Source organism: Calonectris borealis, chromosome Z (genome assembly GCF_964195595.1).
Source record: "Calonectris borealis chromosome Z, bCalBor7.hap1.2, whole genome shotgun sequence".
Classification (NCBI taxonomy): domain Eukaryota; kingdom Metazoa; phylum Chordata; class Aves; order Procellariiformes; family Procellariidae; genus Calonectris; species Calonectris borealis.
The window spans coordinates 24,777,673-24,791,000 of NC_134352.1; the positions used below are offsets into that span (position 1 = coordinate 24,777,673).

The 13,328-nt window shown below is 40.3% G+C and overlaps 1 protein-coding gene and 1 long non-coding RNA gene across 9 annotated transcripts in view; one reads left to right on the forward strand and one right to left on the reverse strand.

The window, feature by feature from the left end:
- The window catches only part of FER (FER tyrosine kinase), a 181,684-nt gene extending 173,149 nt beyond the window's left edge, over nt 1-8,535 (reverse strand). For all 8 annotated transcript variants that reach the window (XR_012670947.1, XM_075137198.1, XM_075137197.1 and 5 more), the window contains exon 1: nt 8,447-8,535. The gene's annotated coding sequence lies outside the window, so the exon portion shown is untranslated. The remainder of the gene's footprint in view (nt 1-8,446) is intronic.
- Nucleotides 8,131-13,328, forward strand: part of LOC142075627 (uncharacterized) — a 47,981-nt gene continuing 42,783 nt past the window's right edge. The window contains exon 1 of the long non-coding RNA XR_012670948.1: nt 8,131-8,280. This is a non-coding gene — a long non-coding RNA (uncharacterized LOC142075627). The remainder of the gene's footprint in view (nt 8,281-13,328) is intronic.

A 13,328-nucleotide genomic window follows, 5' to 3' on the forward strand; every position in this document is an offset into this window, starting at 1 on the left:
GATGAGGCTGATAAAAATGATGCTTATGTGGCAGGCACTGCGCTCCAGTATCTCCAATCCTGTTACAAGTTCTACGAGCTAAAGGACAGGACTGTTCTAGAATTACAAAGAAACATACAATGCTAAAATGACCAAAAGTTAGCCAAAAATTGAAAAAAACTAAATACACACATCAGTAACTCAGTCTTATTTTAAAGTGTATATTATATAGTGTATTAAAGAAACTTCTGAACAAACAAGAGCAAAAGACAACTAAAGTATTGCATTTGCAAGAGATTTCTTTTCTTAGATGAATAGTGAAAACGGAAACAACTGTTAGGAAAAGTGGCAGCAAGAGTCAACACTGAAATTAAAAAGTAGCTGTAGTAACCTTGTAGGCTAATGAGTTAGTCTATGCACAGTTAACTTATTTGTTTGCTGGTTTCTTTCATTCAATTAGATGCCGACATCTCCAGTTCGAAGGTAGGAAGCAGTCTTCCTTATTTGGAAAAAAACCCAAACCTCTGAAGGTAATGTTTCATATCTTGATATCTACCTGCCTTGAGATAAATACATGGCAAGTCAGAATGAACACACATACAAAAAAAAATATCCAAGCGCAAACCCTGAATCCCAAGGCCACGAACTGAAGTATCTCTTCAGGGAAGACAGAGGAGGGAAGAATACTGACACAGTACTGAGGGTCTCTCTTCATCACAAAACACTATGTAAGACTCCTCCTTGGAAAGATTTCAGGTCCCAAAACTCTTTTAGCTGCTGCCATTGCACGTTTCAACTTAGAAATCCAGAATACTGCTAGGAGCTTTTTCCAGAAGCACTGTATTACATCTTGAGATTTAAGGACAGCCATAGAAAAACAGAAATCCACAGGGTGTGAAATACTGTTAAAAGTCTAGAGGCAGTTTAATTTCTTAGTATGGCCCAACATCAGCCAGAATTTCTCACTGCAGCCAAAATAATTAGATTAAAAATCTGCCATTAGTCTGTAATATATGACAATACTGGTCTCCTCAGGAGAAACATAATCTAGTTTCAAGTATTTACCGCCCTTTGAAAAGAAATTCAAAGAGCAATCAGGGTGTTGCTTCTTCTTTCCTCCTTCATTAAACTAATTACATCCTTCTGGTTCATTAAACCCTCTACTTAGTTAACTCACTGTTCATTCATTCTTCTTGAGGTCACTTATCTCCTTGGCACCATTGTATCACATTTAACGTAGTTCAATTACATAGTATTCTGTACAGAAAGCCAGTCTATGAGGAACACAGGTCCATGAGGAAGAGAGTCCTGTCCTTTCCCAACAGTTGATATTCCAGGCTGTTACACTGCAGGAAATATAACATATCGTGTGGTTCAGTGAAAGGTGTTACCTCAAGTCTTTGTTTGTTCTTCCTGAGTTGAACCACTTTTCCTTCACAAGCTCCATATCCTAAAAGACACTCACTGTGATAACTCTCTCTGTTAAATGGAATACAGTTACTCTCACTATAAATGTAGCATCACCAGAAAGACAGATGACTGAACTATGCATCTGCACCTTCTTAAACACTTGAAGTGCATAACAAATTTTAATACATACATTTTACAAATACCCACCAGGACTAACTTTTCAAGATACGTGAACAAACCTAGCCTATCTTTTTAGATCCAGTCAGTTTTGTTTGGGTATCATCAACCTTCCCAGTTATAAAGAACACTTCTTCTGAAGGGTATTATTCTCATTTGAAAATATATAAATGGATCAAGCTTTAATTAATGGATGTTATAACAAACAGTTAAAAATTGTGGATGTTTAACCTCCCAGGTCTCCAGAAAAATGGTACTGAAGTGCACATGAGCAAAAAAAGGTATGCTTTGACTCTTCATATGGAAATTTATTTCATACATAAGATTCAGCCTAACTGATCTTTATTGCAACAGATTTTTTTTTTATCCCCAGTCTTTCACTCTTCATAATAAAAGTATTTTTTCCAGAAATGATACCAAGAAGCTAACTTTTCACTTACAAGGCCAATGTTCTTGAGGACGTAGCACCATTAATGGATATTCTTCAGAAAAAAAAAAAAATTAGGGATGATAAAAATGTTTGTATTGTAGGCAAGGGTGATTTAGGTCACTCAGAATTCTTGCCTTACTGTGTACTCTGAGACAGTTGAAGGAAATTTGACTGACTGCATCTTTAAACCTGAAATCCCAACTTAATCCGAGAAAAATTCTGTAGAGGGACACAAGCCATCCTGTTGTAATAGTCACATGCTAACAACCATCTGCTTAATCACTGCTTTGGAAATGGCAGCTCCCACCTGCTGAAAGGAGACTAACAACATCCACGCTGCAAATCCGTACATCTCCACTAGGCTCCCCAAGTCTGGTTGTGGGGACTTTGGTGATGAAGTACTAGAGCACAAGAGATCACCGTGTCACAGCCCATCAGAATGATGTTTTAGCAGCATGATACACAGGGTATGCACTGCATGCTTTGTGGAAACATGAAGCCTTAGGTTTGAGGACACAAAGCATACAGGGATAGGATACCTCTGGAAGACTCTTCTGCATAAGACACAAATCTGCTGCAATGTGTATCCATACTGTGGCTGGAGCAGAGCCTGGAGAAAACAATCCCATCAGCTGTGGGCAGGTTTCCTTTCAGAGGGCACCAGCTAGCTCCAGAAAAGCAGAGTTAGAAAGCATGAAGCATGGAAAACTAAGAGGCCGTGGAGGAAGAAGGGATTGAATCAATCTGAGATTTTGACCTCAATAAGGATGTGTGTAATTGCCTCCTCATATAAAAAAGAACCATTTAGATAAATTACATGATCTAGATGCCAGTTCAATTTGTTAAAATAGTGGCTTCAGATTTACTTAATACATTCGCTGATAAGAGATTTCCCACTCCAATTTCAACATTCACCTAATCCAAAAGGCAGAATTGGGTATTAAAAGGCCTTCCTCTATCTTTGTTACAGACCTTTAACTCGTTACCATTCTTTGTTTTTTCGGCTCCGCACTGCAACTGCTAACATTTTTCTGTATTTGGCGAATCAGGCATTTCCTTTTATCTGGTGAACTTCAGTTATCACATCTGCTGAACTGGTAAACAACCATATTATGGAAATTAAGGAAAAGCTATTCTCCTTGGGAGAAAACATACCATTCACAGCATCAACATACAACAAAGATACTCATATCAACAATAAACAAGTGTGTGTTTTTCTGATTCCATGCTTTATATGTTTTAATCAGTAAAAAGGTGCTCCAGAGTTGTATGATTTTCCTTAACATTGGCTACAAAAGCAATTCTCACAACATTTTGCTGAAGGGATAGCACAATTATTATAAAATACCATCATTTACAGTGTTTAAGCTGTCACATTTTTAAAACTTAGTCACTTCACTTGACTGCACCCCTGATGTGGAATTCCTGAAACTTACTTGGGATACAAATACTGTGGGGTACTATTTTACATTCATGAACATTTCAAAGCAGAAGGCACAACCAGGAAGTCAGATGCTATCTGAAAGAAACCCGAACGTTAAAGAAAGCTTTTGCATAATTCACAAAAGCTGTATTTTAACAGACACAATGGCAGTACACTACACTAAACAGATTTTAACAAACTTATACAATTTAATAGCAGATAGGACAAGCTTTAGGTATTCAAAGATTAAGAAGGTTTATCCTACGACCCTATTTTTATTTGTTTATAGGTTCACCAAGGGTGAATTTTGTGATTTACTAGCCCAGAAGCTTACAACCTCCACCAGCCGACCCTTTATTAGTATGTTATTTGTCTGAGCATTACAGCACCAAATACTCAATAAAATTATTCCAGCCTTTATTAAATAACCATTAAATCTATGCCTTTTCCCACTCTGTACTGAGAAAAACAACTTATTTCTGCCATTCTCAGTTCAAACAGCAAACATTAAAAACGTGATGACGAACCACGTTAAGTTACAATACACTGTCAATGTATGGAATAAGATCTTCCAATTTTTCTAAAGCAAAAAGTTAGGCATAAACAGAGCTGAAGAAAAGCAGCAAAGCTGACAAATCAAGTTCTGAAATTAACAGATTCACAAATTGAGGATGAAAACCTAAATGCCACCCTCTTTGGAATATGCATTATGTGATCATGTAATTACTTCCACAGTGCTTTTCTCCATAAATGCCTGAGTCATTTATTAGAGAGGATGGAGTGCCCTGGGGATGATTCAGCAGTCTGTCAGAGGGGCTCATCTTCACAACTATCATGCTCATTGCTGTAATTGTGTGTCTCCCAGCTTCTAAACATGCAATTTCAGGGAACAAAGGGCTGGTGATTAATGCACTTTAACATTATTCTGGATTCTACTTCTGCTTCTGGCAAAGAGGGCTTACATAATATGGAACAATTCACAAACTTTTCACATGTTGCTCCTACTTAAAAGGTAATTGATTCTTCATTAGGTCTCAATTATGGTAATTTATTTTGATGCTTAAGCTTAATTTCTTAATGTCTCAGCTCCTCATGTTAAAATAAATCGCTTCCAAAACCATAATATGAAAAAAAGGTTGTGAGACTCTAAGATCAAATGATGACAATTACAAGAGAGCTTGCAAAAGGACTGTCTTCAGACTAAGATTTGAATACCATATAGAAAAATGCCTAATACATGATAAACTATTAAGTAGTTATTCATTAAGTATCTTCATTACTAGCACTTAATAACACAGGGTTCCAAATGGTCTACAGTATTGTGCAAGCAATATTGTAAAGCATACCTAAAGGACAGATTAACAGTACACATGCAATGTTTTTATTTCTCTTTTAACAGTTGAAAGTTTCATGTGATTGTCTCAATAGAGAGCTACATCACAGAAACGTCTCACAGTACGCAACTACTGCTGTTACTCCACATTCACCCTATCAACAACATAAGGGCAAGATTTGGCCCGAATAGTAGCAGAAAATAAGAGCAACCGTATCAGAAAGCCTAACGAAATACCCTCGTTGGTCAAGGTGCAAGTTCACAACATTGACAAGATTAAGCAGCCGGAGCTGTGTTCTAACAAGCCAGCTAATACCTCTCAAAGATCAGGAATTCTGACAAACCTGTACCACTGGCCAGAAAACAGTCACTGAACCACAGTACAGTTGTGAGTATGGAGAGTTGTCTCTACACACTGCTATGACACTCACCTATGTGTCGTGAGCTGGTTAGTAACAAGCTCAGATGTGGGAAAGAAAGTCTGAAATTGTATGTGGTTATACCATTTGGCATTTTCCCTCTAGTGTAGAAAGGCAGCAATGCAAAGGAAGCTGGTGACTATAGAGCAAATGGTAATCTGAGATCCAAAGTAGAATGATGCTATGAAGTACAATTCTCTCACTTAGATTAATAACAGCATTAAGTCTTAATTTATTGGGAATTTATTTTTATCATCATCAAGGAAACCCAGAGGACCGAAAAAATCCTTATTACTTCAGACTCATTACACTCAAAACCAGCCTGAACTCTGCATTTAAATTTGCAGGAGGAATTACAAGATTACAGTCATGCTCTCAAATATGAGATGACAAGGAATCAAAATCCTCCATCCCATGAAGTTGTCCCAAAAGAAAAAAAAAAGGAGAAAAAAAAACCAAACAAAAAAGCCATTTTAGAAGAACCCTTACTGCTTTTTAAGAACCATTTCCAAAACTTCCTATGCACTGTACGCAACCACACACATAGCTCTTAAAAGAAAAGGTAACTATCATCTCTCAAATCCTGGAAAAAAAGCTACAAATTCCACTCATTCACTACTAAGAAAAGTTTCCAAAATAAATCTTTTCAAAGAAATGCTACAGTTCCCTAACACAAATGTTATACAGCAGAAACTTGCTGTGTATTTACATGCACAGTATTTTAAACCCTTTAACTCCCTAATAAAATGGTGAATACTCAACAATTCCAAGACTATCTCTATTGTATAATAATCCTCTCCACTAAGTTTTCAAAATCCATTTTTATAAGGCAAATACATCAACACTATAATTAAAACAGTACTAAGTGGACAGTTTTATCTTAAGATAGGAGCGTATATGCAGTTTACTTCCTGCTGGAATGAACTTAGGCTTTCCTCTCTTCTCTTGCTGCTCCTCCTCCCTCCCCAAGCAAAAGAATCCCCCTTCCTTTTCCTAGACCCACTTCCCACACACTGCAAAAACCCTCCTCCCTGTGAAGTGATGACTTCATGCTGCTAGCCCATCTCCTTGTATGGAGCAACTCCGGGCTTGCAGCCAGCCTTCCCCGCCTTTAGGCTGACACGGCAACATACCTTCCTTCACTCCGCGCCTTCCGAGCTGAAAGAACACCAAGGAGCGGCAGCAAGCATGGGGGGCAAGCCGGGCAGAAGAGTGGGTCTCCACACGGACAAAGAGCAGACTGCCAGACGCCTGCCCCAGACTTGCATCTAGCATAAACCTGCTTCGTATCAGCAAAGCACCTCTCCTCTCCCTTGCATGAAGAGCTAAACTGAACTCTGAACATTTTTAGCTATGGAAACACATCCTACGTTACCTAACTGCAGTGCAACCCCACGCAGGTGAATCTCCCTTCCCCGAGTTAAATCTCTTTATTCCATTGAAGCAAATGTTACTTCTTCCCCTCTCCTAAAGAAAAGTCGTCTCATCTTCCTTTGTATCACCCTACTTTAAAACCCTCCTGCCCCTTCTTCGGCCTGTCTTTACTTTCAAGTGTCTCCTCAGAATGCTTTCTACATGATCACTTTATACACTGGCAATCCAAATATCAACTGAAGAAGAATCTTCCTTTGAAAGTTTCACTTGTGACATGAGGTTATAGTTGTAGGAAAGCAGGAAAGGATCTTGGTGATGGTTAACAGAGCTTTTGCTCAGTTAAAAAGTAACCTTGTACATACAAGACTTGATCTTCTCCTTCACAGAAATATCCCCAAAGCTCAACACTTCTCGGGTTAACATTCCACATCTGTATATTTTAAACTTGTAACAGCACTGACATTTTGCTTCAACACATAAAGGAATTTATAAAAGGAGAGAACATACATTTGTCTCACCAATAATAATCATTATTATAACTCAACTTATAATATGTCCATCATTTGCAATTTGCTTTGACTGTAAGCGGATTAGAAGTATGAATGTCCCACCTCCTTGAGTCTTCCAAAGACTAGCACATACATGCAGTAAACTGTATCAGTTATCTCTTTATTATATATTATTTAGTAGGTACAATTAACTGAAAATAATACCCAGTAAATGCTTTTGGTCAAAAAGTTTCAGATGTCACCTAGGTTTCTCTTACATTGCAACTTGTTAAAAGAACCTGCATTAAAATACATCAGAGCGTCAAAGTAACTTTGTACAGGTTTGCTACAAAGTGGGGAGAAGTTACATCAACTACTTGGAAAGCACCGCTGCTTTCTTGCAAACAGAAGACAAGTTGGCTTGATAAAAGTGTAACAAAACCCTAGGTGTTCACATAGGATGTGTTGCTTCCAAGGGTGTATGCTCATGTAAATTCAAACAAAATAGAAACATACTCCAACATGAAAAGGGATGTTTAATGCCCTTCTATACATTTTGTTCTCAAATACCAAATATGTGAGCATTTAGGACCCCCCCCCCAGATACCAAACCCACAAAGACACAAAGCATAAAACCACACATGAGAAAAGCCAAGGCAATTGCACTAAGGCCGCCCTATCTATGCAGGCTCCAACTCTAATGTGTAGGTTAAGAAAGTCGCCAAGTTATACCATTGTCACGGGGAGAGGGTGGGAGGGAAGAGAAAAAACCCAAAACCAGGGGCGTTGCATTTGTCTGGGAGGAGGCACACATCACAAAGCTTCAAGCGGCGGCTGGCGCGTCCTCCCCTCACTCGCAGCAGTTAGGGCCCGGCCAGCAAGCCGTGGCGCAGCCGGAGCACGGGAGGGGAACAGACACGCCGGGCACCGGCGAGGACAGGCGCCGCAGGAAGCCCACCGAGTCAGCCCTCTTCCTCCCTCCGCCCCCTAGCCCGGACCCCGCCGGCCCGCTCCGACCCCGCGCAGGGCCCCGCGCCCCCGGCCCGACGGCAGCCCCGGGGGCGGGGATCCGCACCCGCCGCGCTGCCTGCCCCGCCGGGGCGGAGCCGCCGCCGGGCGAGAGGCGCCCCTGACGTCTCCCCGCGCCACCGCCGCAGGAAGCGACCGGATGCCGCCGCCGCCGCCGCCGCCCCCTCAGCGGAAAGCGCGAGCGGCGCCGGTGCCCGCCCCGCCCCGCTCGCCCGCAGGTAAATCCCCGCGCGGGGCCTACCCGCCCCCCTGCACCGGCTGCCCGCTGGGCGGGCAAGCAGGACACGGCAGGGGGTGGGGACGGCCGCCCCCTGGCTCGGGCGCCGCTCCCGGGGCGCGGGCACCAGCGGCGGCGCCGCCGCGCCGCGCCCGGCACCTACCTACCTGACAAGCCGAGCCCCTCCGCCACCGCGGGCGTCACGGCCCCACCAGCGCCACGTGACCGGTGCGGGCCAATCAGCGCCAGGCTCCCCCTCGCCCTCCCAGCCAGTCTGGGCGCTCCCCGCCTCCTGGTGACGCGCTGCAGCTGGCGGCCAGTCAGCGAGGGGCGATGCTCCACCGCTGCCGCCTCCCGGCTCGGAGAGACGGCGCCATTGGGCGGGAGCCGTGGCGCTCCGCGGGGGGCGGGGCTGCCCCTCCCCGCTCCGCCTCCGGCGCGCGGTGCGTCCGTTTCCCAGCAACGGTTTTCCTCACAACTTCTTCTTGTAAAAGACACGCCTAGAAACACCTTCGTGTGTGCGGAGAAGGGGCACAGAAGATTAGATGCACAAGGTTTGATAACTGGTAGGGAATGTTTACTTAATTACAACACCACGACACGATGTACACCGGGTTTAAAGCATCTGTGTAATTTGTGTGCTGTTTATTACTTGATGGTAGAAATGTAGGTGTGAACATAAAAGAAATGTATGAGACTAAAAGATGGCGTATCCTGAGAAAATAACTGCTGGACATCGCAGCCTATGGACAGATAGACAAGGAGTCTGATGTCTTGTAACCTCGCCAACTCAGCACCAGGAACAGGTAACGAGAAGCAGAAAAGAAGGGGAAAAAAAAGAAAAAAAAAAAGGAAAATATGGAAAAAGAGAAAGGAAAAAGAGAAAAAAGAAAACAGGAAAAAAAGAAAAAAGAGCTATTATTGTGACGCTAACTTAACAGGTTTAGGGAAACTTCATTAATATTAAAGTGTGGTACGTTGTCTTTTGTAAGAGATTGCGTTTAAAGCAAATGAAAAAATCACTTTAGTTAACTAGTAATAACAAAGGCTGATACAACGATGCATTTCATACATTCAGAAGAACATAAGCACCCCATAACATGTTAGAGTTACAGGCAAATATCCTTTCCCAAGGGATTGCCAGTTGCTGGTATTTAGGAAGGATTCTAAAAATCAGGATGTGGGCAGAGCAATCATATTCCAATCCATGGCTTCTTAAGCTGGAATTTGCTTTTAGACCACAGTGTTTAAAAAGCACTAGTGGAACTTTGCAGTGTGCAGTTTTCTACCTCTGTTTAAGCCTTTTTCTTCCAAAACATCTTATAGAAATAATTTTCTTTATTTACCTGTTTATCAAATAAGAAAGAATTACTTTCTTTTGTACCTCATCCATACGAACCTTGAGCCAAGTTGAGACCTACACACAGTTAGAAGCAAGTTTGCATAATACTACATGCACAACAGAAAAAAAAGTCAAAAGCTATTTAATTGTGGTAGAAAGTGGGGTTTTAAGATGTAGTTTACATTTGGATACTTTTCAAAAATGTTATATTTGGGCTAAAAATCTTAATTTAGATGCAAATACTGAATTCATTGTAAGAAATCATCAACAACAAGGGTTTTATGGTAAATGCAGGTGCAAACGGCCTGATTCAGTCCTGGTTCAGCTATATTCAAACATAACCTATTTTTTGGGCAGGTATCTTGTCAGTCAAGGTGCTCACATGCCTAGAGAAGATCTTTTATGATTATGTCTACGGTTTGATAATTTAGCTGGCCTTGAGACCCTTGAACCTGATGAAAACTGGTAGACAATGGTATGAGGGTAGAAAAATCTCTCCTCGTTAGTTTTCTGATTAGAATATTTTAAACTGTATTGAAGAACCTGCTTGACGTTTGAGGAAGAAAGGATTCCTTGTTCTTTTTTGTAGTAAGGTTTTTTTTCCCAAAGCTTTCAGATATTTGTTAAATAAAGATGAAAAAAAGGTAGGTCTATATTGTAGTCACTGCAGTATAGTGTAGACATATGCAAACAATTTTGAAAATCAAATTGTTACTTTTATTTATAAAGTGCAGTTATTAATTGAATACGAAAAGCTTTAAAAGTGTATTAGCACTTGCAATTAAAAGCCAAATTAACAACTTTATTTCTACCAGGCTGCAGATGCTAATCCTTTTCTCTCTTCTCTATCCCAGTCTTACAGTTCTGCACACATTCCTCCACTCAGCCCTATAGGTGATTTCCTCTGCCCCATTCCTACCTGGCCTAACCCAGGGCCCACTGTCTAACTCCACAAGCGGAGAGGCTGGGTCCTAGAAGTATCCAAAGGAGTCAAAACAGATCAGGAAGATGAATGTGCTTTTCCTTCAGCACATTTTGTCAATCCCTGGACATGCTTTCTTCCAGCCTCTCCCCTTTGCTCCTACATGTTAAATCCCACCCATTAAATCTATAGCTTCACACTAAACCAAAGCTGATCAACATCAGTACTTTAAACCTGCTGCTTTGGACAATGGTGGCATTGAAGCATTGTTTCAGATCTTATTGCAAAATTGCCTCCCGAGAAACTTGGCAAGCACTTGGATACGTGCCAAGTTTTGTGGTGCAACACCTCAAGGCCTACCAAGTAGAGCACTTCATGGCTCAACTAGCTGAAACAATAGCAGCCGTCTAGTAAAAACACCTGAAAAATTCTGTTTGGTATCCTGGATCTGTCTTCTCCTCTCACACGACTCATCTTCTCTAAGTTCATGCTTTAATTTCTGCTGGCTTCCCAACTACCAGAGAATTTTCATTCTTTCTATCATAATCTATTTGCCCACCATGGTCACCCTAGAAATACCAGAGGATTTGCTCGTTAAATAGTAAAACTCTTGTCCTATTCAGTTAAGCTCTAGGTTTCAGGAATCCTTTTCTTTTTGTTCTTCTGTTTGCTGCAACTCTTCTGGTACACTGCCAGTCTATAATTCAGTCAGCACGTTTTCATAATTTTGAATGCTTCTTTTCAACCTTTATCTAATTTCTTTGTTTATGGCTCATTGCCTAAAATTCCTGGATGTGACATGCAAGTTATCTGCTTTATACTGCTGATACTCATGTTGAAAAACCTTAAAAGTTGTTCTTAGGGGACAGATACTGTAGCATTATATTACTTCAAGAACGATATCAACTTTAAATTAAATTACATGCCTGGAAAGGAAATATAAATGTAGGAAAGAAAGAAAGGGAAAGTTCCTCATTATAAATCCTTCAAAATGCTAAAGTAAAATGGGAGTCGTTGTAAAATGCAACATAAAAAAAAAAATCCTGGATATACTAAAGAATTCTATTATACACAAGTCAGTAATACAGAGAAGTTATTATAGAGGTATACTCAGAATAAAAGATTGCAAAGAGATGCCTGTGAGGGATAAAAATAATAAATTGAGAAAAAATTCCCCAGTAATCTCAGGCTTTTGACCAACAACTTGGTTCCTTGATTCCCAACACGGGCATATTAATTTCTTCCTGTCGAGTTAGATATGCTGCAGTTCCTTGATGAGTTAGGCACGAATGAGTACCTTTTTCTAAACTATTGTACATCTTCGGAAAAAAAATTGCAGTTTACCATTTTCCTCATTCTTTCCCTATTTACTATCACTACTATTGTAAAGAAATACAGTAAAAAGTTTAAATAACTACACAAAGTGTGTATTAAAGCACTGGAGCTTTTGTGTCAGAAACAGAATATTGTTACTACCAGGATTATCAAAATTACTCTGGTTCTTCTGTTACATATCTAAATAATAATATCATAAAATTCAGGCATGTTAAAGCAATAAACAAAAAGCATGTGAGTACAGAGCTGAGCAAACAGCTGAACTCTCTTTTCACCTTTGCCATAGACATTCTACTTACTCAAAGCCCTCCCTGCCTCAGTATTTCCATGTATAAATGGCAATGTCAATACTTTCCCTGAGGGAGGTTAGAAGGCGTAGATTGTTAATATTTATAAAGTGTTTTCAAATTGTTGTATGGAAAAGGTAAAAAAATGCAAATAATAGTATGCAGAGTAAGGATATTTTAGTTTTTCTATCATTGGTTATGGAAGTCTGATTTTCATATTCTTTTTACAGATTTTCATTATTACGTGCTATTTTTCTCTTCTCTACCCTTCTTTTTCTCCCACCCCCATTTTGTACTTATATTTTGAATTTCAATGTCTGTTGCTATGACAACACCACGATCTGACTAGTGCTGCCTTCAGAGCCTTTTCAAATCTACGCTGTGCTATTTAAAACTACACATTTTGTGTTTAAGGTGCCTGGAGATTTCCTTAGGATAACCTGACGGGGTTTTCCCAATCATAAGCTATGGTGCGGATATGCATTCCTAAATCCTAGTACCTGCCATTGCTTTTCTATCCCCGTACACATTACTTTGAATAATTGCCTCTCTAGGACATGGTGGCTAAATAGAAGATCGTGGGAAGGAAGCACATTTGTCAGACTTTCCATATATATAAATACATATATATACACACATATATATGTATATACATACACAAATAGACAGGCACATGTACATACATAATTTGTTTTTCAGCTGTGTGCAAGCTGGAATCTGCCACAGAACTTCTTAGAGAAGTAAAAGAAGACAGCAAGTTATGTTTAATTTTAAAATAATGGATTAAAACTCAGCAGACATAAGGAAAGATTATCAATGATGTGAGCGAATTCATGTCGTGGTTTCATTCTTAAAAGGAGCTACTGATCCTTGCTAACACCTAAATACAAAAAACAAGCATGTAATGGAGGAGCCACTCATAATCCAAAGCTAAGGACAAGCATTCAAATCTCTGACTTCCTAAGACTATTTAAATTCCTGATAAATTTACTGCTGTTATCATTAATTAGAGTCATAGGCTGCAACCTAATAGGTGGTCATAGGTATGCTGCTCAAGTACTGGAACTGCAATCTAAATGTGGGATCTAAATGATGCACTGCATCAACTAGTGATAAGGGAGGGGACAGAAGTCCCATAGATAAGTTCCTGAGCACTTAGACCA